The sequence below is a fragment of the Peromyscus maniculatus genome, chromosome 16 (genome assembly GCF_049852395.1).
Source record: "Peromyscus maniculatus bairdii isolate BWxNUB_F1_BW_parent chromosome 16, HU_Pman_BW_mat_3.1, whole genome shotgun sequence".
Lineage (NCBI taxonomy): Eukaryota > Metazoa > Chordata > Mammalia > Rodentia > Cricetidae > Peromyscus > Peromyscus maniculatus.
In genome coordinates this window covers 25,823,803-25,850,050 of record NC_134867.1, presented here as the reverse complement: position 1 = coordinate 25,850,050, position 26,248 = coordinate 25,823,803, and the positions used below count along the sequence as shown (strand labels likewise).

At 41.1% G+C, this 26,248-nt stretch overlaps 1 non-coding gene across 1 annotated transcript; it reads right to left on the bottom strand.

Moving 5' to 3' along the window:
* Positions 1-24,622: 24,622 nt before the first annotated feature.
* Positions 24,623-24,786, bottom strand: LOC143268996 (U1 spliceosomal RNA). The gene has a single exon (XR_013045247.1). It is a non-coding gene; the product is annotated as a U1 spliceosomal RNA (small nuclear RNA).
* Between the last annotated feature and the right edge of the window lie 1,462 nt (positions 24,787-26,248).

Sequence of the window (26,248 nt, the reverse complement as noted above, 5' to 3'; positions counted from 1 at the left end):
GGCCTTTCCTCTAGGGAATGAACTAAATGAATCTTTGACACAGGCTTAGTCTCTATTTGCACAACATTCATGTTTTTATCTTCTTGGGAATTATGGTAAATCACCGAGTCTGTTCTTACTTGGCTTCCACATACGAATCGTAAGGGGAGAAACAGAGAACTCTTGTGTACAGGGATGTAAATTGGCAAATCATGACTGATTCACTGAGAACGCCTGTTAAGCCGTAAGGGACAGACACTCACAGGTCATCAAGTCCTAGAAAAACTAAAAATGAAGTGTGTAGTATTTCACTACCTTTGGGGAAAATCCTAAATAATACCAGACTCCATTCACAGGAATGGGGAGTGGCGGGGGGGGGGGGGGGTGAGGGAAGGCGACAAATAATTACAACCACACCAACCCATCATCTCATTTTCTTTTTCCCTATTTGAAGTAAAACACGCATAAGGCCTAGGCACATTAAGACAAAGAAATGATTGCTCGACATTCCACTGAGGTGGGGAAGGGCCTCAGGAGGCCCCCACTTTATCCAGGAACTATTGGCAGTTAGCTGTTGCTAAGACAGTGGGGAGTGATTTTCTTCAGTGATACAGCCATTGGTAACTTGCTTGTGCACAAGTAAGAAAACAACACACACACACACACACACACACACACACACACACACACACACACATAGGGGGGTAAAAATCCTTCATATGTTTACGCAAGCAGACTTAACTCAGTGGCTAACAAAAAGCTTACGATACATTTTAAAGGATATGGAAGGAAGGGAAAGATTCATTAGGAAGAAGAAGTTAGCAGAAGTGTTGGGGTGACAAAGAGGGAAACAGCGGGGAGGGGGGTGGTAGGGGGGTGGTGTGAACATGATCAAAATGTGCCATACACGTGTTGTCAACGAATCAACGAAAAATGTTTTTAGAAGTCACTGCTATTTGCAAAACAGACACTGGCCATTTCAACAGTCACCAAGTGAAGAGTAAAACACAGCTCAGGTGCAGAGTCGGGGAACATCTGCATTCCCCTCTCAGCTGTCCTTCTTCCCACTAACTAGAGATGTTCTGTGGGAATCTGTGGTTCCATTCCATCCATACCCTGACTTTAGAATGAGTCAGAGCTCTATGGGGACTAATAATTAGCATAATTAATAATTAGTATCACATCTCCAGTGCCTCTTTGCTGTCATCCCAGCCCCATTCATGCCTCTCCTCATACTCGATACTCTGTGACAGCCTTACTTCATCCTTAGACCCAGGCTCGGACTGTTCTGAACTGATCAGTCCACCCAGTCTCCCCAGCATAGAGATTGGTTCAGTGAGGAACCTTTGCTACAGAGCCACAGTGACACAAACAGAGCTCAGCTTTCCAAGCAGGAAGATTTTGCAGGATGTAACATCTACTGGTCAAGCTGCTGTGAAACCTTCCTCACTGCTAATAACAATAAATATTACTGTGCCTATAATTGGAGGCAATTATACCATCACCGTCAGAGAAGGTATGTAAGTGAAAACTGAGGCAGCCCGTGCCAAGCAGTCAGAAGAGGGCCTGACATGGCATTTACTGAATACTACCTGTTACCTTGCATTTGATCTCCACGTTGCCAGTTGCGGAGTGAATACTGCTTCACTTAAGCAGGTTTGTGCAGGAATTGCTACCTCGCCTAATTAAAAACTGTACTAACAGGTGCAGATCACATAGAGAGGGTAGGAAATTCATCTCCTTTCTCTCATCTCCTACAGTGGTACTGGAAAGCCTCATGTGATAGCTGGAGGAGGGGCATACATAGCTTAGGTAGCAGACAAATGCAATCATGTATAATAAACCCATCCTAGGCTTCTGCATGGAACATGCTCTTTTCTAGCAACTGTGCCAGGGATGTGTGTGGCTTTGTTGCTCTGGGAATCACCTGGAAATCCTGTTACAATATGTTGCTGGGCCTCATCACCTAGGGTTTTTTATTTTCTTTTGTTGTGTTTTTATCAAGTATGATGGTTAATTTCATGTCTACCTGAATGGACCAAGACCAAATGTTGCTTCTAGGTATCTGTGAGGTTATTCCTGTATAAGGTTGAATTTGAACCTCAGTAAAAAAGAAAGGAAAAGAAGAATGGAAGAATAGAGGATAAGGAAGGGAGGGAGGGAGGGAGGGAGGGAGGGAGGGAGGGAGGGAGGGAGGGAGGGAGGGAGGGAGGGAGGGAAGGGGACGATGGCTCGGTTGACAGTGGCACTTCCACAAAGGCCTAACAACCTAAGTTCAAAACTCAGAGCCCACAGTCACATGAGAGAACCCACTCCTATAAGTGTCCACTGTCCCACAGATACACGGTTGCAGGTGCCCCTGCTTCCCGTTTCCCCCTCTCCCTTCTGCATGTACAGAGTTGCACACATAGAGAACAAATAAATAACTTCAAGGAAAAAGTGTAAGAGGCTGGAGAGATGCCTCAGTGGTTAAGAGCTGCTCTTGCATAGAGGGAACGTCAAAACGTGTCTGGGCTTCTTCCTCCCCGGCTCCCACGAGCTCTCCCTAGAAGACGATGCCAAGGGTGTACAAAGGTCTGCCCTTGGCTACAAATAACTATGCTATTCTAAGGACGCCTGGGCCTCTACAAGGCCATGGAGCCAGTGGACTTGTGAGTGGAATTTAAGATTCCAGCAAGGAAGCCTCCAGAGGAGCATAGTGGGTCGGGATGAAATGAGAATTCGAGGCTGGCCTCCAGAAAGAGGAACGTGCTGGCGGAGAGCAGAAAGCCAGATTTCATGGTACCACCCTGAGGATCAGAGCCTCACAGAGCACTTCCTTGGCTCTGATCCAGGACATCAGTTTCCCCTTCTGCTCTTCCTGTGCTGTGCTCTCAGGGACAGTTGTTGCTATGGTGAACAGAAGTCCGAGTGTCTCCTCCTTCCTAGGAAGCCAGTGGTTCACAGACCAGCAGCTGTGGTCACCGGGGTGCTGTTAGTGAGTGTTGTACCTCCTCGCTCCTCATGACCAGGGCCTGCGTAGTCACGAACTCCCAGGTGGTCCAAGTTCCCAGTGAGGTCGGAGAGACCCCACCTTGAGACCGTGCATGGCAAGGTGAAAGAGACAGCCCAAGTTGGTGGAGAACATGCAGAAACACGAGGCAGAAGTTGTGCATTTCATGGTGTTTTCCTGCTGGAGATCCTTGAAAAAAGAATCGCTTAATCATATGGAGCTTAGCTTTCACAGAGTGGCTGGGAGATTTAAAAGACCAGGGTTCTGGGCTCAGCAACCACATAGCTGCTCTCAACTATCTGTGACTCCAATTCCAGGGCATCCAATACCCTCTTCATCCTCTACAGGTTCCAGGCAGGCACATGGTGCACAGACACACAATGCAGGCAGAACACACATACACATAAAATACAAAATTTAAAACTTTTGTTTGTTTGTTTTTTCGAGACAGGGTTTCTCTGTGTAGCTTTAGCTGGCCTCGAACTTACAGAGATCTGCCTGCCTCTGCCTCCCGAGTGCTGGGATTAAAGGCGTGGGCCACCACCTCCCGGCTTAAAACTTTGTTTCAAAGAAAAGATTACTTTCTGAGTGAAAATGAATTTCCTTGTCAATCGCTGTATGCATGTTGTTTGCAAAAGTAATGCAAATTATTGGGACACTTTGAGGGTGCGTTTGCAAGGGAAAAATTTAAAAACTCACAAAAGTTAACGTTCCTCATACTTCTGGAAAATACAAGGAATTCATAAATACCTTCTAGTGATTCTCTCTCAAAATATTTAAGGTAGGAATTAATTTGTTTTACTTACTCATAACTAACAGAATATAAAAGAACCACTAACACCAAACCAACATCTTTTGTCATTTTCTTTGTTTGTTTTTGGTAATCTCCAAACAAATTCTTTTTAACTTAGTTTGGGGAAAAAAAACACAAAAAAACCTTGCTATGCTAAAACCTCATGGGCCATGTTTAGCCCCACAGAAAATGTTAATAGCTCTGTAAAATTTACCCAAAATTTACAGGTTCACTTAAAAATGGATGAAGGCTAAATTAGTGGTAAAAACAACAACAACAAAAAAAACAATGTGATAACAGAAAACTTGTCTGGTAACCCTGCCCAATATACTCTCACTCAGGGAATGAAAGGCAAAGAGCAGAGTGAGGCTGGACCAGAGAGTTAAAAGGAGAATCAGGAAACCAGGGGGTCCAGATTTTCCCATAATTCTCAGCACAGTGCACTGGTGTCTCCTGTTTTTTCATGGCAGTAGAAAAGTGACACCTGTTAGAGCTTTCTTTTTCTTTCTGAAGCATGATAAAAGTCCCAGCCATGTAGCAAAGGAATCTGGGGTTTAAGGGCATCAGTTTGATTGTCTTCAAGTTTGACATTCTTCTATGAGTATATCACAGATAATAATAATAACTTAGAATGATATTCTGAAATAATTGCCTAATTATAAATTATCTGAAATAAAATTTATTATTTTATAAAAGCTTTATTTTGGAAGGGGGCGCTGAAGAGATGACTTGACAGGTTCCCAGCATCCATTTGTGGGGCAGTTCACAACTGCCAATAGCCTCAGCTTCAGGAGCTCCAATTTTCTTCTGGCCACCACGGGTACATACACACAAACACACATGCATATATGCGCGCGCACATACACACACACACACTTTTTAAAAAATATCTTTATTTTCACCTACAAAAACAAAAGTAGGTGAAATAAAATCAGCTCTGTTCATAATAACCCCAAAAGTCTACATCACACAACACAGATAAAGGTGAGGTTAAGGTGACTGTCAAGTTCAAACCATGAAGGATTTTCTTCAATCACATGGGCACTGTCTTAGTCACTGTTCTATGGCTGTGAAGAGACACCGTGACCATGGCAACTCTTACCAAAGGAAAGCATTTAGTTGGGGCTGGCTTACAGTTTCAGAGGTTTATTATCATCATGGTGGGGACCATAGTGACAGATATGGTGCTGGAGCAGTAGCCTAGAGCTACATCCCGATCTACAGGCAGAGAGAGAGAGAGAGAGAGAGAGAGAGAGAGAGAGAGAGAGAGAGAGAGAGAGAGAGAATTACAGGACCTGGTCCAGGCTTTTGAAAGCTCATAGCCTAACCCCGGCTGCAAACTTCCTTCCACAAAGGCCACACCTCCTAGTCCTTCTAATCCTTTCAAAATAGTGCCACTCCCTGGTAACTAAGCATTCAAATACTTGAACCTACAGGGAACATTCTCATGCAAACCACCACAGACACCATGCCGGAGCTTAGAAAAGGCAGCATGAGGCATAACCGTCACTTCTCCGCTGCTGTAACAAACCTTGATGACTAACACAACCGACAAAATGGTTTGTTTGAGCTATGGTTCCAGAAGGAAGGCTAGTGGGAAGCTTGGCAGCCATGATGACCGGAGCAGGAAGCGGGGAGCTCGCGTTCTCACATCAGAAGCAGGGAGTGCAAATGAGAAGCAGTGGGGGGAGAGGGGCTCAGCTCTGAAAGCCCACCCTCAGTAACTTCCCCCAGCAAAGCCAAAGCTCCCCCAAACAGCACTACCAACTAGGGACCGAGTATGCAAATATGGCAGCCTGTGGGGGACATTCTGAACCAGTCCCCTATAGGCAGCGACATCATTTGCATGGTTAAAAGGCCTGCTTTGGCTGTTGTTCAAGAAATGGTTTGTGGTGACCAGGTAAATGTCCGGGAGAGTGCAGGAAAAGAACTGGACTGGGGTGTGTTATGACATACATAGCCCAGGTTCTTGCAGACAGTAAGCCTTGATTAAAGTTAATCACAATAAGCCCTTATTTATATGTTCAAAATTTTCTTTGAGTCATGGCTCCCCATCATGGTAAATACAGATACAACAGGGTATTTGAAGCTTTCTACTTTTCAAGTATATTTATTTCTCTCATCTCCTCCCTGTCCCCCCAAAGCTTTTTATTCCAAGATTTTGCTAGCATGGGGGAAAGAAATGATAAGCAGAAGTAGCTGCTGCCATTTGGGGTAAAAATTCTCCAGCTTCCAAATGCTTTCTTCAACGTTCCCTTAAGCCTACACTAGTCATCACACCCCACACCTTCCCCATGACGACTAGTGAGCACATGCTATTGATGACAGTGAAGCATGACATGACTGGATTTTGGTTCTTCTGGATTCTCAAGCTCCCCTGTCTGTCCTCCCAAGCATCCCTTCTCTCCGGGGTCTTAAACAGAGTTTTAGTCTCCTCAGACCTTCACACAGCATTTGTCTTCTGCTTTTCCCATTTAAAAAGAAGTCCCACTGGGTAGTGGTGGCACACGCCCTTAATCCCAGCACTCAGGAGGCAGAGGCAGGTGGATCTCTGTGAGTTCGAGGCCAACCTGGTCTACAGAGCTAGTTCTGGGACAGCTAAGACTGTTACACAGAGAAACCCTATCTCGACAAAAAGAAAAAAGAAAAGAATGAAAACCCAACTCTCCCCTCTTTGGAGCTTTCTGATGTGTGAGAATTTGTGTTATGCTCTTTATATTTTCTGCCTCTTCACATCTCCCTCTTTCTTCAGCTTCCTACAGTGGGACTTCAGCTCTCCGTGGGAGCTCTTCTCCTAAAAGCCACTGACAAAAAAAAATTGTTATCAAAGGAAGTGAGAACTACGTCCTTTAACTCAAAACCTTCTTGCAGGCCTTGAATCCAACCTGTTGAACAGGCTTACATTTGTGAAATGTTTTTTTTTTTCCTTTGCTTCCAGGAAATTATTGTCTCAAGAAAATCATTACTAGTCTCCAAGACTGATTTGGGTCCCCTGTTACGTATGCTGCTAGACAAGAATTTAAAGTGGAAGCTTCAGCTGAATTCCTGAAATGATTACAAACTAATTTGGAACATTAGAGAAAAGTGGTAAGACTAGTTCACAGCCTCTCACTCAAACTGAAGGAATTTATGTGTCTGTGTATATGTTGGGCCCACAGTAGGTTGGGCCCTCCCCCATCAGTAACTAGTTAGGAAATACCTTACAGCCAGATCTTATGAAGGCATTTTCTCAAATAAGTTTTCCTCTTTTCAGATAGCTCTAGTTCCCGCTGTGTGGGTTCCCCCTGATTGGTCTAGTTTTGATTTGCTGGTCTGAGATTATCTATTTCTTGTATTTTCTTGGGTGTAGTTAACTTCTTCAGGTTGAAGTTTTCTTTCTAGCTCCTTTTGTAGAGATGGAGTTATAGATAGATACTGCCTAATTTTGTTTTTGATGTGGACTGTCTTTCTTATTCCATCTATTGTGATTGATAGTTTTGCAGGGTATAGTAATCTGGGCTGGCATCTGTGATATCTTAGAGTTTATAGAACATTCTTCTGACTTTAGAGTTTCCATTAAAAAGTCAGGTGTTGTTCTAATAGGTCAGCCTGTATATGTTACTTGGTCTTTTTCCCTTGTAGCTTTTAATATTCTTTCTTGGTTCTGTACATGTAGTGTTTTTACTATTATGTATTGTGGGGAACTTCTTTTTTCATGTAGTTTATTTCTATATGTTTCTTGTACCTTGGTAAGCACATTCTTCTTTACCTTGTGGAAATGTTCTTTTGAGGTTTTATTAAAAATATTTTCTGTGCCTTTTAACCTGGTTTCTTCTCCTTTCTCTATTCCTGTTGTTCATGGATTTGATCTTTTCACAGTGTCCCAGATTTTCTAGACAATTTTTGCCTTAATGTTTTTTAGATTTAACATTTTCTTTGACAGAGGTTTTTATTTATCCTATCTTGTCTTTAATGCCTGAGATGTCTCTTCCATCTATTGTGTCATGTTGATGAGGCTTGTCTCCGAGGCTCCTGTTCCACTTCCTAAAATTTTCATTCTTGTCCATTGGTTTGGGTTTTCTTTTTGAAGTCTATTTCCACTTTCATGTCTTGAATGGATTTCTTCATTCATTCCAGTATTTATGTTTTCCATAGATTTAATTAATTGAATTGTTCTGTTCTCTTTAAGGATCTTGAACATATTTATAAAGGCGATTTGAAAGTCCTTGCACTGTGCTTCAGCTGTATTACATTTCTCAGGGCCTATGATAGCAGGGCTGCTGAGCTCTAGTGGAGAAATGGTGTCTTGGCTCTATTGATTCTGTTTTTATGCTATCATCCAGGCGTCTGGTTTGGGATGATTTTAGTTGTAGATATTGATATCCTTCTTATCTTTGTTGGGTGGGTGTTCCATTCCTTGGTTTTTATTGGCCTCTCTCAGTCTTAGGAGAGTGTGGTAGTTATGGATGCCTGGTATGGAATACTTTTTAGATCCTGCCAGGTGTTGGAAGTTGACACTAAGGAATGGGGATAGGTTGGAATGGGAAAGGGCTGGAAGGGTCAGTAGAAGGGATGAACACTGTGTGTGCCACAAGGTTCTGCATAGACCCCTGGGAATTGGCACAGAAAACAAGGAGGAGGTCACAGTAGGTGTGGTGGTCTGCTACATGGCTGGGAACAACACTGGAACACTGGAATTAGAAGACAGGAGGAAGAGGGAAGGTCACCTACTTGAGTTCTGAGCTGGCAGGGTGATGGTAGAATTCCAGGGAGTACCTCTTGGACATGTTTTCTGAGACAAAGGGCTTAGCCTAGTTTTATAACTGAAGTTTTCTCTGGTCCTGTCCAGCTCCCATGTCCTCACAGTCCCACAGCCTCTCAGACCCAAATGAACACACAGAGGTTTATATTAATTATGAACTGTATGGTCTATTGGCTCAGGCTTCTCGCTAGCTAGATCTTACATGTTAAATTAACTCATTTCTATAAATCTATACTTTGCCACATGGCTTGTGGCTTACTGATATCTTTACATCTTGCTTCTCATGACAGTGGCTGGCAGTGTCTCCTCTGATCTCCTTTCTTCTCCCAGAATTCTTTTCATCTCTTTGTCCTGCCTATATTTCCTGCCTGGTTACTGGACAATCAGTGTTTAATTTATCAACCAATCAGAGCAACACACTCACAGCATACAGAACATCCCACAGTATAGTTTCTTATGCCATCCAGGACCAACCGCTCAGGTGTGCTCCTCTCCATGAGCTGGACCCATCCAAATCAATCACCAATCAAGAAAATGTACTATAAACTTGCCTATAGGCAAATTTTAGGAGGCATATTTTCAACTGAGAATCCCTCTTGTCAAATGACTGTGGCTTGTGTTGAGTTGATATAAAATTAACCCAAATACACAGGTATGAATACCATACCTCCCTCCACACCATACTACACACATATACCAGCCATACCACAGACTCTTTCACATGCACTCACACATGAGCATAAACACTACCCATAAACAGGCATGAAACACACACACACACACACACACACACACACACACACGCACATATAGATACGTGAAAGCCACAGACATACATCCCTAGGCTGGTAGCCCTGGGTTCTACAAGAAAGCAGGCTGAGCAAGCCATGGGTAGCAAGTCAGTAAGCAGCACTCCTCTTTGGCCTCTGCATCAGCTTCTGCCTCCAAGTTCCTGACCTGCTTGAATTCCTGTCCTGACTTCTTCAATGATGAACAGTGCTGTGGAAATGTAAGTCAAAAACAAAAAACAAACAAACAAATAAACAAAAACCCCTTTTCTTCTTAATTTGTTTTATTGCTACAATAGAAACCCTAACTAAAGCAACCTTTATTGACTACATATCTGATACAGGGCTAATATCTAAACTATAATAATTTAAAACCCCCAAAAAATAACCAGATGGATATCAAGTAACCCAAATAGAAAATGGAGTACAGGTCTAAACAGAGAGTTCTGAAAAATATAAAACAGAAATGGCTAAGAACATTTAAAGAAATGTTCAACACTGCTAGTCATCAGGGAAATGCAAATCAAAACTACTCTAAGATTTCATCTTATACCAGTGAGAATAGCAAGATCAAGGAAACAAGGGACAGGCCATGCTGGTGAGGACGTTGGGAAGAGGAGCACTCTTCCATTGCTACTGGGGGTGCAAACTTGCACAGCCTCTATGGAAATCAGTGTGGCAGTTCCTCAGGAAGATGGGCACTGATCTACCTCAAGATCCAGCTAGAACACTCATGAGCATATACCCAAAGGATGCTTCCTCCTACCACAGAGACACTTGCTCAACCAAGTTTATTGTTGCTCTATTCATAATAGTCAGAAATTGTAAACAACTGAGTTGTCCCCCCAAAAGAAGAATGGATTTTTTAAAAAAATGTATGTTTACACAATGGTGTTTATTTAGCCACTTTAAAAAAAAAAAAAAAAAAAAAAAAAAAACGTGAAATTCTCCAGGAAATTGATGAAATTATAGGTCTATGCCAGACGGGGTTCCAATGTTGAGAGGTGAAATGGACAAAAGCCCCCCCCCAAACCACAATCTATCTCCAATTGATACCCACTTGTAAAAAAAAAAAATACTTTTCTCCAATGGAATAACTCAGGGGGTACACACCACTCTTAAGGCCAGGCCCCATGCCCGGATAGCAGAAAGCTAGTACAAAATGATCTCAGTGGCTTTTTTGGAGATTCTTTATTTCATGTTTCACTAGGGTGTTTATTTATTTATTTTTATTTTATGGGATTCTTGTGTGTATGAGCCTGTGTATCTTTATATCTATATGTGTTTCTTGGTTTGTTTGTTGGTTGGTTGGTTGGTTGGTTGGTTGGTTGTTTTTTTTTTTTTTTTTTTTTTTTTTGCTCTTTTTCTTCCATTTGTTTGTTTTGATCCATTCCGATTTGCTTTTGTTTTATCTTATCATTTAATTTTATTATTATTTTTTAGATATCTGTTTGCTTTCTGAAGAGAGGCAGAAAGAGGTGGATTCAGATGGGAGAAGACGTGGGAAGGATTTCTGAGGAGTTGGGGGGAGGGGAAACTGTAATAACATATTGTGTGGAAAAAACTACTTTCAATAAAATAAAAATATGAAAAGAAAAGAAAAAGAAATCAGGCTAAACAAGCCATTAGAAGCAAACCAGTAAGCAATGATCCTCCATGGCCTCTACTTCAGTTCCTGCCTCCAGGTTCCTGTCTTCATTTCCTGCCAGAATTCCTTCAAGGATGACTGTGATGTGGAACTATAAGCTGAAATAAACCCTTACCCTCCCAAATTGATTTTGGTCATGGTATTTTATCATAAAAAAAAAATCCCTAACTAGTATACTGTGTGTGTCTGTCTGCAGGAGTGTGTGTTTGTGAGTGTTGGGGGCTGCGGGGGAGTGCCGGCGTGTGTTTTGCCTATCCATGCACTTATGCCATAGGACAGCCTCCTCTGTCACTCTTTGCCTTGTTCCTTTATATCTCACTCAACCAAGAGCTCACGGTTTGTTGGCAAGAGAGGTAGCCAGCAAGCCCTAGCAATCCTTGCTCCTCACCTCTCCATACTGGGGTTCAGGCATGGGCAGGAACTCAGGACCTTGCCCAGCCTTTTTTGTTATTTAGAGAGAGTCTCAGTACTCTGGCTGTCCCAGAGGACAGTACACTCAACTCCATGCCCAGTTTTTTTTTTTTTTTTGTGGTGCTTAGATCTGGGTTCTAGTTCTTTGCTTGTTCACAAGTGCTCTTAAACACTAAGATATCTCTCTCAGACCTGGACAAAAAAAATCAAGGATTTTTGTTGTTGTTGTTGTTGTTGTTGTTGTTTTGGGAAATGATAGTAGTTACATTTTAGTTATAATATTTTAAAAGTTATATCATAATGCCAAAATATATAAATCAATAATCTAGAACTATGTTCTTAATAATGCACATTTTATTTATTAAATTATTTTATTTATTAAAACAAATTTTGAATTTATATATATTTGATCATATTCTTCCCCTCCTCCCAAGTCCTTTCAGGTCCTCTTGCTCTCACTACCCACCCAACTTTAAGTTCTTTCTCAAAAAACAAATTTTCAATACAACACCACCCCCTAAAAACAAGAAAACAAAATACCCCCCCCAAAAAAACCCACCAAACTGTAGCCAAATAAAAGCACCCCAAAAAAAGCTATGGAGTCCATTATATATTGATCAACTCCTTCTGAATATGACGCCTGCCTGGAGGTGGTTGATATCCCCAGTGTCACTCTATTGGAACAAATTGATTTTCCCTCTCCCCGTGGATATAAGGAACAGAACAAATAATTTTTAATGATATCCTCTGGGAAACAATTAATGCATTGATATCAATGGTCATCAGTGAGAAGGTTGTCACCATTTCCTATGCACTCCGCAAACCCAGAGAACATTATTTCAAGGGGATCTTGTAAAGGGTCACTATTCCTCACCGCAAGTTAGGGAAGCACATGGGACATGGTGAATTGAAAAGGATAAAATACCACTGGCATGATAAAATGTGACCTAAAGAAGAGAGCATGTTTGGAAACAGCCTTCACACCCATCTCAACAGAAGCAAAGGCTGTATAAGGGTCCTCAAGACCAAGTGGGAGCCAGGCACCCTGAAAAGCATCTGTAGATCAGAGCTGTGTATGTGGGATGGCAGGAAAGGTCCAGAGAGTCTCGGGGTCCTTCAAGAGAAGCTGGTGCCTCATACAAAGAAGAAACAGGTGAGAGGCACAAGAAAGACCACGAAACACCCAAAAAGGAACCAGCAGCCCCAGAAGAATCAACGTCAGACACGGCCACTTCCAGAAGTCAAGAAATCAGTGAGGAATCATCCTAGCCCAATAAGAATTGTTTGGTTTCCATTCCATCTGTTCCTCCTCACACCAAAGCCTTTCCCCAGGAGTGTCCCAGCCAGCATTCAGCAAAAATGCTAATGAGAACAGGACTCCTCCACACCTGGTAGTACACCACAGACATGTGAGGGAACATGTGAGGCTGAGGGAAAGGACTAATACTTCTAAGGAATTGAGTCAGAAACTCTGATCAGTACAGGAGGCAAATGCTCTAACTTCTGATTTAGAAAGTGTTTTCAATCTGAAGTATGTACACACACACACACACACACACACACACACACACACACACACACCAGTTAGAACTTTCATAAAATCCTACAATCATTCCCAACAGATTTTAAAGGAGTAATGGGAGATGCTGTACTCTGCCAAGCCCCTCCAAAACTCATGTTGAAATTTAACTGCTCCTGTAATGGCATGAAGAGGTGGGACCATTAATAGGTAACCAACCAGGCCTTGAGAGCTTTGTCCTAATGAATGGATCGACTATTTTCTTGGCAGTGGGTCAAAAAGATAAGTCAGACCATCACTCTTTCTCTGCTCATTAGGATGCTACCTTCTACACATACGCCAGCACCTTCGTAACAAGCTTTCCAGGATCCAGACTCATGCAAAAAAAAAAAAAAAAGATTTTCTTTATCAAATACTGAGTCTGTGGTTTGTATGATAGTAGCTGAAGACAGACTAAGACAGAAGACAAAATAAGTGTGCAGTTTCTGTACACTCCCATGCACCAGGTCCAACTTTGCAAATTTCATCATGGATATATTATCTGTTTACTTGGTATCTGGTCATCCCATGAGTGATCTATACCCCTCGATCTAAATTCTAACACCGTGGTAAATTAAAAATATTACTAGCTGAAAATGCATTTAGTGCAGTGAGCTGACCAAACAGCAAGCGTTAGCAGACGGTAAACTATATAAACAGCATGTTGGCTGTTCACCCTTGTGACCCATGACCAAGTGGAGCTAACTAAATCACAAGATATCATACCACACATGATTAGCTTAGGCAATAAACGAAACTCAGAAATTTGAAGTGGTCCTGTGGAATTCGTATTGTTCTGACACCACAGTGAAGTGTTGTTTTAAATGCTGAGCTGGGGCTGATGGTTCAGTGGGTAAGAGGCCAGATCGACAATCATGACGACCTGAGTTCAGATCCCCAGCACTCATGCAAAAAGTTGAATCTTGTAGCTTGTTAATGGCAGCGATCCCCTGTAATCCCAATGCTGAGGGGCTGTGAGGTCCGGCCTCGGTGAGAGACCCTGCCTAGAACAGGAGAGTCAGTGGAAGATATTCAAGACAGCTTCCATATGCACAAGCAAGCATGTGCGTACAAAGACACACCACACATGGAACTACACTGAAAAGATAACCAAAAATTTAAAAAAGAAATCTTAAATTGAAGTATCAAGTCAAGGACAGTGGGCAACCTTGTTCCATATGTTTTTAGACGCAGTGTGTTCATTGTCTTGTCTCAGCCTCTGTTGTTCCCACCAGCAATAATACTCTCTCGTCGGTTTACTAGACTAAACAATGTAAATCCTACTCGGTTTTATAGGCCATCTCAAATCCTTCCTTTTCCAGGAATTCTCTGTTCTAGCTCCATGCTCCAAAGCCACCATGCTGCCCTCTGTGACCTCTCTACCCCTTCAACACTCTCACATGTTCAGACATCGGCTTGTCTTCCCAAAAGTGTAATAAAAGTGTAAAGCAAGGGGTGTATTAGTTTTCACAGTTTACCTCGCATTTTAAAAAAAAAAAAATTCTTTTCCTCCAGAAACATCATTGTATAGCCTACTTTAATTCAAATACTGTAATAAATACTTATGTATTTGGATATAATGTAGCCTGCACGGTGTCCTGTATATAAAAGCAATTAATCAATGGTACTTCAAATATGCATTTTACATTACTAGGCACATTATTTTACTTTCTTCTGATGGAAGAGGAGCCCAATAAAGCTGTGCTGGTTTAAATTCTGCAGATTTATTATCCAGCACTTTCGTGGCTTCTAGGTCTTGCACACATGCCACATTTTTTCGGGCTTTCATTCAAAAATAATGATCGTTATTTGGAAAGTACCCGAAGTAGTTTCTCCTTTCTCTCTACTGACCTGTCTCTTGATTATCACTCTCCTCTGCTTCTTTATATGTTGTTCTTTATCAAAGTTAAATGGTGACTGTTTTAATAAATAGATGTTTAAAGGAAATAACATCAATAATAAATGTACAGAAAATGATGATTTAGAAGATACACTGAAATGGGGATCATAAGAGGCCATTTTGATTTTCCTCTTGATTTGTTTCTGACAAGCATATATTGTGTAGAAAGTAAGCATTTCTTAAGATAAATCTATGGTGATATTTTATTTGTACTGAAATATGATTTTAATTGTATGTTAATAAATAAAGTTGCCCTGGGGTCAGAGCTATTAGAGCCATAGCAAGAGCGTGGTGGTTAGAAGAGCTAGGTAGATTTCTGTGTGTTTAGGGATACAGCCAGTATTGGAGACATATGCCTTTAAGACCTGGAGGGCGGTACTTACAGGCAGTGATGAGGCAGTCATGTGGTTGGGTTTACAACCAATGAGAAGGCAGAACAGAAAGACTATTTAAAGACAGACAAACAGGAAGAAGCTCTCTCTCGGGGAAGCTAGGAGCACTCTCGGCTAGGAAGCTAGAAACCTGTCGGCTTTCTCTTTTACATTGGCTCTGTGTTTCTTATTTTAATAAGACGATTGGTTACATCTACATAAATCTCTAAAAATATGTTTTACTTTTTTTTCTCCTTTTACTGGACTTCACACTTAAAGCAAAAAAAAAAAAATCCCTTCAGTATAACTCCTTTAGTTGAGAAAGGTTTAAGAGAGAAAAGACACACCAGCGAACAGCAGCCACGTAGTCAGAGTCTACCCATGACACACACCTTTCTTAGTACTGAAATCCCGGAAGTAAAAGTGTGTTTTGTCTGTTGTATGATAATGACAAGTGTAATGATAAAGGTATATCCAAATAAACTTGGGGACAAGGGGATCTTTTCTGAGGCTTTTTTCAGGTCTAAATTTCTGGTTATTTAAATTTTCTAAGAGAGTGTGTGTGTCTGTGTGTGTGTGTGTGTTCCTGTCATTGCTGTAACAAAATTTCTGAGACTGACTAACAATGAATAAAAGAAATTTAATTGACTTCATGGGTTTAAAGATACAAGATCATGGTACCAACACATGATAGTGCAAGAAACAGAGAACATACATGTGTCCAGATCAACTGGGCCTTCTTTCCATTCTACTGCCATTGTGCACACACACACACACACACACACACACACACACACACACACGCACGTGTGTGTACACACACACACACACACACACACACACACACACACACATATGCCAAATGTCACCTGGAGAACCTGACTTTGAGGTAGAGATGAAGCAAACTCTCCTCATGCTGTTTTAAGAAATTATTCATGAAAATATTTCATAATGCTTTACCTTTAATGAGCAAAACACTAATCCATGCCAAAACATCTTTGAGTCAAGCATATTCAAGAGACAACCTGCCCACCCTGCTGATAGCATCAGAAATAATTCGAATTGCCTAAATGAGTGCATGTAAAAAAAAAAAATCTCTTTGGACATCGCCAAAGGGATTTTCACCAAGCTATTTTATCTTAGCCATCTTCAGAACTGTTTGACTGTGATGCATGGTGTCATTTCATCTCAGTTTTAAAACTCAGGTTCTAAATTCTGCAAAGTGCTAAGCAAGAAGCTGTAATTCTTTTTTTTTTTAATTGCAAAATAACAAACTTTACAGCAGCAATCGCCTTCCCTTTCTTCTAGTACACTATGAACTTCAGTTGTTTGACTTGACTTTCAAAGTTTTCTTAATAAAACTTCTAAAATGTTTGGTCATGTCTCTAACCTCTCTATCTCTGCCTATCTCCCTGTCCCCTCTTCAGGTCTTGTTTGTGTGCACCGAGTCTCTACCTCCTCGAAGCCACTGCTTCGTTTAAAGTTTACCCTGAGAAAGTCCTTTGTTTTAGAAGCCAAGAACTAATCTTGAGGAGATAATTGCACACATAATATGAAAAATCTTCACTCTAGCATAAATATGTCATGCATGTAAATCTTGCTATTCTCAGTTCTTTTTATTGAGTCTGAAGAAGCATGTTACAACATTGTCTCCCTTTCCTCTGAAGTTCTGCCAGTGAGGAGAAAAACACCAATATATAGAAATTCTTTGAAAAAAAAAATCCTATAGTTAAAAGCTGAAAAAAAATAAAAGTTTTAGAACTTTAAACAATATAGGCTAAAATACTACACTACAGCTAATAAAGAGCATTAATAGGAAGATGAATGCAGTGGCTTGCTCTAGTAATCCCAGTCCCTCCGTGTTAGTATTCTGACTGCTCCTTGGAGAGCCACCCAGCATCCTGACATCATCATACGTTAAAGCCCCCTTAAGAGGAAAAAAAAATCCTCCCCCTCCCCAGAGGTAGCGTGCACCTTTCTTTTTCTCTCTCTTTTCTCCTTCCCTCCATTCTCTTTCCCCTCCCCCAAACCCCAAAATAAAGTTGCCACGTGGACGTCTCATGTGCTGTTTGAGTAACTTTCCACTGCGATGCATGCATGGCATGTCTCACCTGCCCTAGGTCACCTTGGTCCAAAACCCACCAAGGCCCCCCATGTGCGGTATCCTTACACTCAGGATGCTGAAGCATAAGGTTCATAAATCTCAGGCCAGCCTGGGCTACAGAGCACGGTCCTGTCAAAAACAAAAAGTTGGTATGAGTAGAATTGCTCAAAAATATTATTTGAATTTTTCAAGAAGTCTCATTTTCATTAATTATGACAAAAGGGTAAAAAGAATATTATTATTGGGAAAGAATCTGTAAAAGTGGTAGATCTACTAATTCTTATAATGATCTAAGTAATGACGGTTATATATCTAATGTGCTAATGTGTCTGTCTGTCGTACAACTATAAAAATTACTTGGATTTGTGTGTGTGTGTGTGTGTGTGTGTGTGTGTGTGTGTGTGTGTGTGTGTGTTTCTTTGGTTATTGTTGTTGTTCTTGCTTAGAAAGGGTCTCACTGTGTAGTATAGATTGATCTAGAACACACTGTGTAAACCAGGCTGGCCTTGAACTCATAGAGTTCCACCTGCCTCCTGAGTTCTGGGATTAAAGGTGGGAAACCAATGGCTCAGCAGTTAAAAGTATTTCTTTTTCTTGCAGAGGAGACCTGGATTTAATTCCCAGCATTAGATGGTGGCTCACAACCATCTGTAACTCCAGTTCCAGAGGATCTGAAATCCTCTTCTGACCTTATCAGGCACTAGGCAAATACACATACATGCAGGCAAAACAGTCATACACATAAAATAAAATTAATTAGTCAAAAAGAAAGGCATGCACCACTATGCCAAATGGTGTGTGTGTGTGTGTGTGTGTGTGTACGCGCGCGCACACACATGCATATCATAGCATGTATGTCAAAGCCAGAGAATAACGTGTGGGAGTTAGTTCTCTCCTCCTAAGGTCATCAGACAGCAAGTATGTTTCCCAGCTGAGCCATCTCACAGGCCCTTGAAATTATTTGTTTTGACAGTCATTTAGAGTGGTTCGGCCAAATGCTAGAGAAATATCCATAAATAACAAGCAGTCTCATAAATGCAAATCAAAACTACCTTGTGCCAGGTGAGGTGGGTGGCACATGCCTGTAACACCTTCGCTCAGGAGGTAAAGGCAGCAAGGTCAGCAGTTCAAGTTTATCTTTGGCTGCGCAGAAAATTGGGGGATAGCCTGGGCTATGGCAGATCCTAGATAAACAAACCAAAACTAGTGAGAGCCTCATGAGGGGTGGGTATTGAATACACTATTGGTAAGAAATTAAACACTAAAAATAAAACTACCATGTGATCCAACTATATCACTCCTTGTTAGGCACCCAACAGAAACAAAGTCAGCATACAACAGAGACTCCTGAGCACCCACCCATGTGGGTCACAGCACGATCCATAATAGCCAAGTTACAGGATCAGCCAAAGTGCCCGTCAGCAGATGACTCCATAAAGAACTCCCCTTTGCCTCCTCTCCTTCCCCGACACAACACAAAATGGAATATTACTCCACCATGAAAGAGAATGAGCTTATAACATCTGCCAGCAAACATGAGTCAACCAGATGATATGCTGAGAGAAATAAATCAGAGGTAGAAGGAGAAATGTTAGAGGCAGAAAGGCAATTACCACATTTTTCTCTTTTTTTTTCTGGAATTTAGAGTTCAAAAAATAAACAAAATAAAGTGAGAGTAGTTAGGGGAGTCCCAGGGAGGGGAAAAGAATGGTGAGGGAGAAGGCAAGGAAAAGGCATAGGGAGACTGAATATGGTCACAGCATGACATGGGCAGGCAATTTTCTTTCTTTTTTCTTTTCTTTCTTTCTTCCTTTTTTTTTTTTTTTAATTTTTTTTCAAGACAGGGTTTCTCTGTGTAGCTTTGGAGCCTGTCCTGGATCTCACTCTGTAGACCATGCTGGGCTCGAACTCACAGAGATCCGCCTGCCTCTTCATCCCAAGTGCTGGGGTTAAAGATGTGCACCACCACCTCCCAGCCTGGTAATTTTCATTAATAATTACAATAAGAAAGAATCCAAGTACATAGTAACTGCAGTATAATGTGGCAAATGTTACAAAAGTGTTAAAAAATATTTTCTTTTTTCCTTGTTTTTTTTTTCCATTAAAAATAGATTTTTTTTTCATGTAATATATTCTGATTATGGGTTCCCTTCCCTCAACTCCTCCCAGGTCCTCCCCACTTTCCCACTCACCCAAATCTACATCCTTCCTTACTCTCTCATTTGAAAACAAACAGGTATCTAAAAAGAAAAAGAAAAAAAAAAACTAATAATAAAATAGATAAAATAAAAACAAACATGAATGGGACCAAACAAACAAGTAAATAGAAAAAGAACCAAAGAAAAAGTACAATAAATACATATAGACATAGATATGCAATCATTGGGATAGACAGAAATCCCCCCAAAACACAAATCGGAAACCATCATATGTAAGCAAAAGCACTGTAAGGTTAAAAAAAAAAAAAAAAGAGAGAGAGAGAGAGAGAGAGAGAAAAAAAAAATGTTCAGACAAAGCATTATGAACCAAAATCCTCCCAAAGTACCACTGAGATCACTTTGCGTTGGCCATCTGCTCCTGGGCCTGGGACCTGGCCTTAAGAGTGATTTGTATCCCTGGTGAGACTCGATTAGAGAAAACGAATTTTTCATTTATGAGTGGTTATCAGTTGGAGACAGCTTCTTGGTTAGGGATGGCAGCATGTGTCTACTCCCTCTCCCAGCACTGGAATGCCATCAGGTCCAGACCTGTGCAGGCCCTGTGCATGCTGCCCGAGTCTCCATGAGCTCATATGCGCATCTCTTGAGCTGTGTTTAGAGGGACTTGTTTTCTTGGTGTTCTCCATCTCCCCAGCTCTTAGACTTTTTTGGTGTCCTCCTCTGAAAGGTTCCCTGAGCTGTGAGGGGAGGGAATTGGTGGAGACATCCCATTTAGAACAAGAACACACATGAGCGCATTTGTACACATACACAGATTAAAGAAACAAAAAGTAATGTTTCTAAATATAAAAGTCTTTAGATGTATTTAACACAGTTTGACCATATATAGAGAATGGAGCAAATAGCCCATGGGTGATACCTTTTTCCCATCAGCTAATCAGTCATCTCTCTGTGAGTCACAGTGACTGTGTCAAATCTCCCAAATCTCCAACCCCAGCACTAGTGAAAACCCACACCACTTAGAAAGCTCCATCTGTTGAGTGTTGCCAGAATTCGTGGAATATTTCTACAGGAAACAGAGATGGAAACAAATGCGCTTTCTTTCTAGGATCATCATCTCTTGTTTTATGAGAATGTATTTATAAGTGAAGCCATTAAGACATATATTTGGTTGTTTATTGGTTTGTTGTGAGTGTGTAGACACAAAGCATGTGTGTCATGGCCTGTGAGGTCAGAGGACAGCTTGTAGACCCAGGGTCTCTCCTCCTATCATGTAGGTCCCAGGAATCGAACTCAGGTCAACAGGCTTGGTGGCATGTGCTTTTACCCACTGAGCCATTGTGATTGAAAGCTAAATACTCAACTATTTTCGTTTTTTAAAGATGGTCCTACACCGCCAACAGAACCCTTGATCTACCTGAAGGACAACATTCTAAATATTTGGCATCAATTCCCACTTAATTTTACCTCCTCTCACATTTGAAAATTAACAGATGGCTGAAATCCCAGTAAACCAGTTACAACTAACTAGTGGTTGCCTTCCTCTCTGTAACCTTGTGAAATGTACGTTATATTGAGGTCAGAGTTTAAACAGCTGATGTGACAACCTCCATCACCAAACAGCATCAAACTCCTCAGAGAATTTCCACAGCTTGGGAGAGGGTAAAGGCTTTGGGGAGCAGGGATGTGGGGGGTTGCTTCGTTGTCTTAGTAAGTACTTAATGTTGTGAGATTGCCAGATAGCTGTTGACTAATCTGGATCTTTCATGTCAACAGAGATTAAATGTTCCTTTTACTGAGAATTGTCAAATCCATTTGATACATTTAGTCTGTTTATGTCCTTCCACACCAGCAGAATCAAATCTAAAGAAATGAGGCCATGGCTGAAGGGATTTTCAGAGGGATTTTGTTTGTTTGGTTTTTTTTAATATTACATTTTATGTACAGGGATGGGTGACAGAGGACAATTTCAGGAGTTGATTCTCTCCTTCCACTGTGTAGGTCCCAGGGATCAAATTCAGGTCCTCAGATTCAGCCACAAGCACCTGTCCCCACCCAGCCATCACTGTCCTGGATTTTCAGTTTCTAACAGATTCAAAACAAAATGTCTAGACTTGAAGCATCTAGAACGGTTAGTAACATTTACATCTCACAGTGAAATGTACCAAAAGTTAAAAGTGGAGCCAGGGATGAGCAGAGGAGCCTGTTGTGGTGGCTGTTGAATAGGACGAGAGGAGCAGGTTTGGGTTATTAGAAGGCGTCTGTTCACTGTAAAGATGCTGCACTGTAAAGACACTATAAAGATGATTTCTATTGGAAAACATTCATACTAACAGCCAGTGGAAAGTGAAGCGTTTGGATAACAGAAATATAACAAGAGCCATTACTTCTTATCTCATACCTTGTTTTCAACTTTCTCTAAAAACGTAAGTAGGAGCCGGGCATGGTGGCTCAGGCCTGTAATCTGAGCACTTGGGAGGCAGAGGCAGGAACATGGCCGTGCTCCAGGATAGTATTGGCTGTAGTAGTAAACTCTAGGTCAGCCTGGACAAGACATTGTCTCCAGCCCCCACTGGGGACAGGGTAGGGGAGAGAGAGAGAGAGAGAGAGAGAGAGAGAGAGAGAGAGAGAGAGAGAGAGAGAGAGAGAGAGAGAGAAATATATTTTAGCCAAACATACTTAAATGTTCTCAACATGTAATCATAAAAGATTGTTGTATAATACTTTTTCATGATCAGTCTTCAAAACAAAACAGAATATGTGTTTTTATTTACTGAAATGAGCCACTTCATGTAATATATATATATATAAAACTGCTTCTTCAGTGGGAATGAATAGCCCAATATAAACACTAGTTATTACAGTAAAAATTCATTTTAAGCACCTGTGTCAAACCAATACAGTATAAAAAAGAGAGAGTGGTTTAACAGGAAAGTTGTAATGCAACAGATTGGAATCTAGTTTACAGTAAGTCTCTTGGCCAAAAAATTATATAAAAATTATTACCCAAAATATATGCTCTAATAAGGTTCTCCTACTTAGAAGAAGTAAATAATCTATTAGGTGATTATAGAATAAGGACCAAAAAACTATATTTAACTTTTGTTATTATTTTATGTGTATGAGTGTTTTGCCTAAATGACTCCATGCCTGGTGCCTGATGAGGTCAGAATAGGGTGTCAGATCCCTTGGCACTAGAATTACAAATGGCTGTAAGCCATCATATGGGTGTTGGGCATTAACCCAGGTCCTCTGTAAGACTAACAAGTACTCTTAAGCAGTCTGGGAATCTGGGAACTGACACAGGGTCTTCTGGGAGAGCAGTGTGCTCTCGAAACTGCTGAGCAAACTCCCCAGCCCCATAACCTCATTTCCAAAAAGCTACCAACTTTTACATGAGTGTGATAGCACATGCCTGTGGTAGTATTCTAATTGTACTGAAATGTGATTTTGATTGTATGTTAATAAATAAAGTTGCCCGCGGGTCAGAGCTATTAGAGCCATAGAAAGAGCATGGCGGTGGTGGCACACGCCTTTAATCCCATAGATCTCTGTGTGTTCAGGGATACAGCCAGCATTGGAGACATACTCCTTTAAGACCTAGAGGGCTGTACATACAGACAGTGAAGAGGCAGTCATGTGTTTGGGTTTACAACCAATGAGTAGGCAGAATGACTTTGAACGTATGGACACACAAGGAAATAGCTCTCTTTCGAGAAGCTGGGACACAGCAGGAGGAAGGGTAAGATTTTAGCTCTGAGCTCTGAACTCTTGGCTTTCTCTTTTACATTGTTTCTGTGTTTCTTATTTAATAAGATGGTTGGTTACATCTACACATGCCTATATTCCCAGCACTTAGGAGACAAAGGTCCAAGGTTCAAAGCCAGTCTCAGCCACAAAGTCAATTCAAACAAGGCCTGGGAGGATAGCTCAGTGGGTAAGCATGACTACCTGAATAGGGATCCCCAACACCCACATTCTCGATGGTTCCAGCACTGGGGAGGCACAGACTCTCAGGGACTTGCTAGGCCACTCTTCTAACTCCTTCAGTAACCCACTGTGTCTCAAAAAGTAAGGTAGTGAAGGAAGGTGCCTGATATTAACATCTTACCTACAAATGCCACAAGCACACTTGAATGTCCACGCAACAACATACATGCATACAATACACACACAAGGCTGCTGCCTCTTGCTCCCCATAATCTATTTTTCAGTTATATACAAAATAATACACACAGCGGGGTCTCTAGGATGACTCTGGCTTATAATAAGTTTTGGTTTTACTCAATCACTGGGCAAGCATCAGTGAAACATTTCACTATTAGGATAAGAATTTGTACTGTATCAAGCTGATGATAGAAAAAAATAAAATATTTTTAAAAATAATAATATTATGCAACAATGACAAAAAGTTTATTTTCTTGCAATTTGAAGAAACATTTTTTTTTCCTGGGGCTGGAAAGATGACACAGTGGTTGTCAGAGCATACTGCTCTTCCAGAGGCCACAATGTCAATTCCTAGAGGCCTGTGGCTTCAGCTCCAGGAGATCCAAGATCCTCTTCTGGCCTATGTGGGCAGTGCACTCATGTGCACAAGGCTACATGCAGACCCGTGACTACAAATAAAAATAATAATAAAATATATAGAAACATTTTCTGAGCTTGCAACATATTTACAACATTCCCATGCCTTTTTTATTCTTTGCCTCTACTAAGACTGTATTTCTCATTTGTGTCATTATGGTTTGTCTTCGAAATAAAAGTGGAAAATGCAGAACCATCACAGGTGGCTCACACATGTCTGAGTTGCTAGAATTAGAAAGAACTGAGCTATTATTGGCTTTCGCCTAGCAGATAAAACAACTGCCTTAATATGCATAACAATAAGGTTTCTCTTTTGCAATATATAAATGGTGCAATTTAATATTTTTAATTATACATATGTGTCTCTGTGTGTGTAAATATACATTGATACAGGTGACTGGGGAGACCATAAGTGCTGGATTCCTCTGGTGCTAGAGTTACAGGCAGTTGTTAGCTACTCAACATGGGTGCAGGGAACTCAACTCTGGTCCTCTGGCAGTACACACTCTTAACCACTGAGCCATTTCTCCAGCCCTGTAATAATAAAGCTTTAGTGAAGCATTTTCTTTCTTTTTTTTTTCTTTTCTCTTCTTTCAGGGGAGAGCGCGAACGCAGTCCCCCGCTACCACAAATTATGCAGTCGAGTTTCCTGCATTTGGGGAAATCGCAGGGGTCAGCACATCCAGAGTGCAATGGATAAGCCTCGCCCTGGAAAAACCACCTTCGTGATCATGGTATCTACCCTGCCAGGTAAGTATAGTGAAGCATTTTCATGTAAATCTTTCTTTCTTTAATTTTTTTATTAAAAATAAAGTTATTTTCATACAATATATTCTTATCATGGTTTCCCATCTCTCATCTCCTCCCAGATCTTCCCCAACTCCTCACCCTTCAAATTCCATGTCTTCTTCCTCTCTCTCTTAAGAAAACAGGCAAATGATAAAGACAAACAATGATAAAACAAAATGAACAAACTAACAAAAAAAGAAAATAAGAAAACCACAAGAAATACATAAACACACACAAAAAAAACCCTCAAAATCATAAATGATAATGCACAAGCAAAAGACAAGTGAGATTTAAAAAAAAAACCAAAAACAAAAACAAAAAGCCAAAACAAAGCAGTGCTGTTTGAATCATAGATGATCTTTTCATAAAACACCCAGAGCCAGATATCAAGGTGAAAGCTGAAAGATCACAGAAGCAGAACAGCCAGCCACTAGTTCTTACCTCTACAAAATCCTCAGCCTAAAGAGAGAGTTCCTATTTCCTCACACCTTATATACCTTTCTACTTCCTGCCATATTGCTTCCTGCGATTAAAGGCATGTGTGCTTCCCAAGCAAAGGCATGAGATCTCAAGTGCTAGGATTAAAGGTGTGTGCCACCACTGCCTGGCTCTGTTTCTCTCCTATAGTGGATCAACCTCTTGTAGCCCAATGTGGCCTTGAACTCAAAGAGATACAGAAGGATCTCTACCTCTTGAGTGATAGGATTAAAGGTGTGTCTCACCACTGCCTGACCTCTATGTTTAGTCTAGTGGCTGGCTCTGTCCTCTGATCCTCAGGAAAGTTTATTAGGGTATACAACATATCACCACAAAGCAATATGAGGGGAAAAAAACTCCAGAAATACCTTTGAGTTCATTTTGTGTTGACCCTCTTCTGCTGAGAGCTGAGTATGGGGCCTGCCCTTAAATGTGGTTTGTATACCAGTGAGACTCCATTAGAGAAATTAATTTTTCCTTTGCAAGTGGTTGTCAGTCGAAGATAACTTTATGGTTGGAGATGGGAGCTCATGTCTGTTTGGATATGTGTAGGCCCTGGGCATGCTATCACAGTCTCTGTGAATTCATATGTGCATCAGTCCTGTGGAATCTGGAAGACACTGGTTCCTTGGTGTTACTCATCCCCTCTGGCTATTTCAATGTTGTTGCCTCCTCTTCTACATAGGGCCAAGTTCTGAGTGAAGGGGTTTGATAAAGACGTCCCATTTAGGGCTTCGTGCTCCAAAGTCTCTCACTCTCTGTACATTTTATAGTTGTGGATCTCTGTGTTAGTTCCCAACTGCTGTAAGAGAAAGCTTCTGGTGAAGCTACATCTACGGGTATAGCAAAACATCATTAGAAGTCATTTTATTGCTATGTTATTTGTTTTGTCCATAAGTCCATGGCCTCTCTAGTCTCAGCTTCATGGCCATCAGAGCAGTGTCAAGCTTCTCA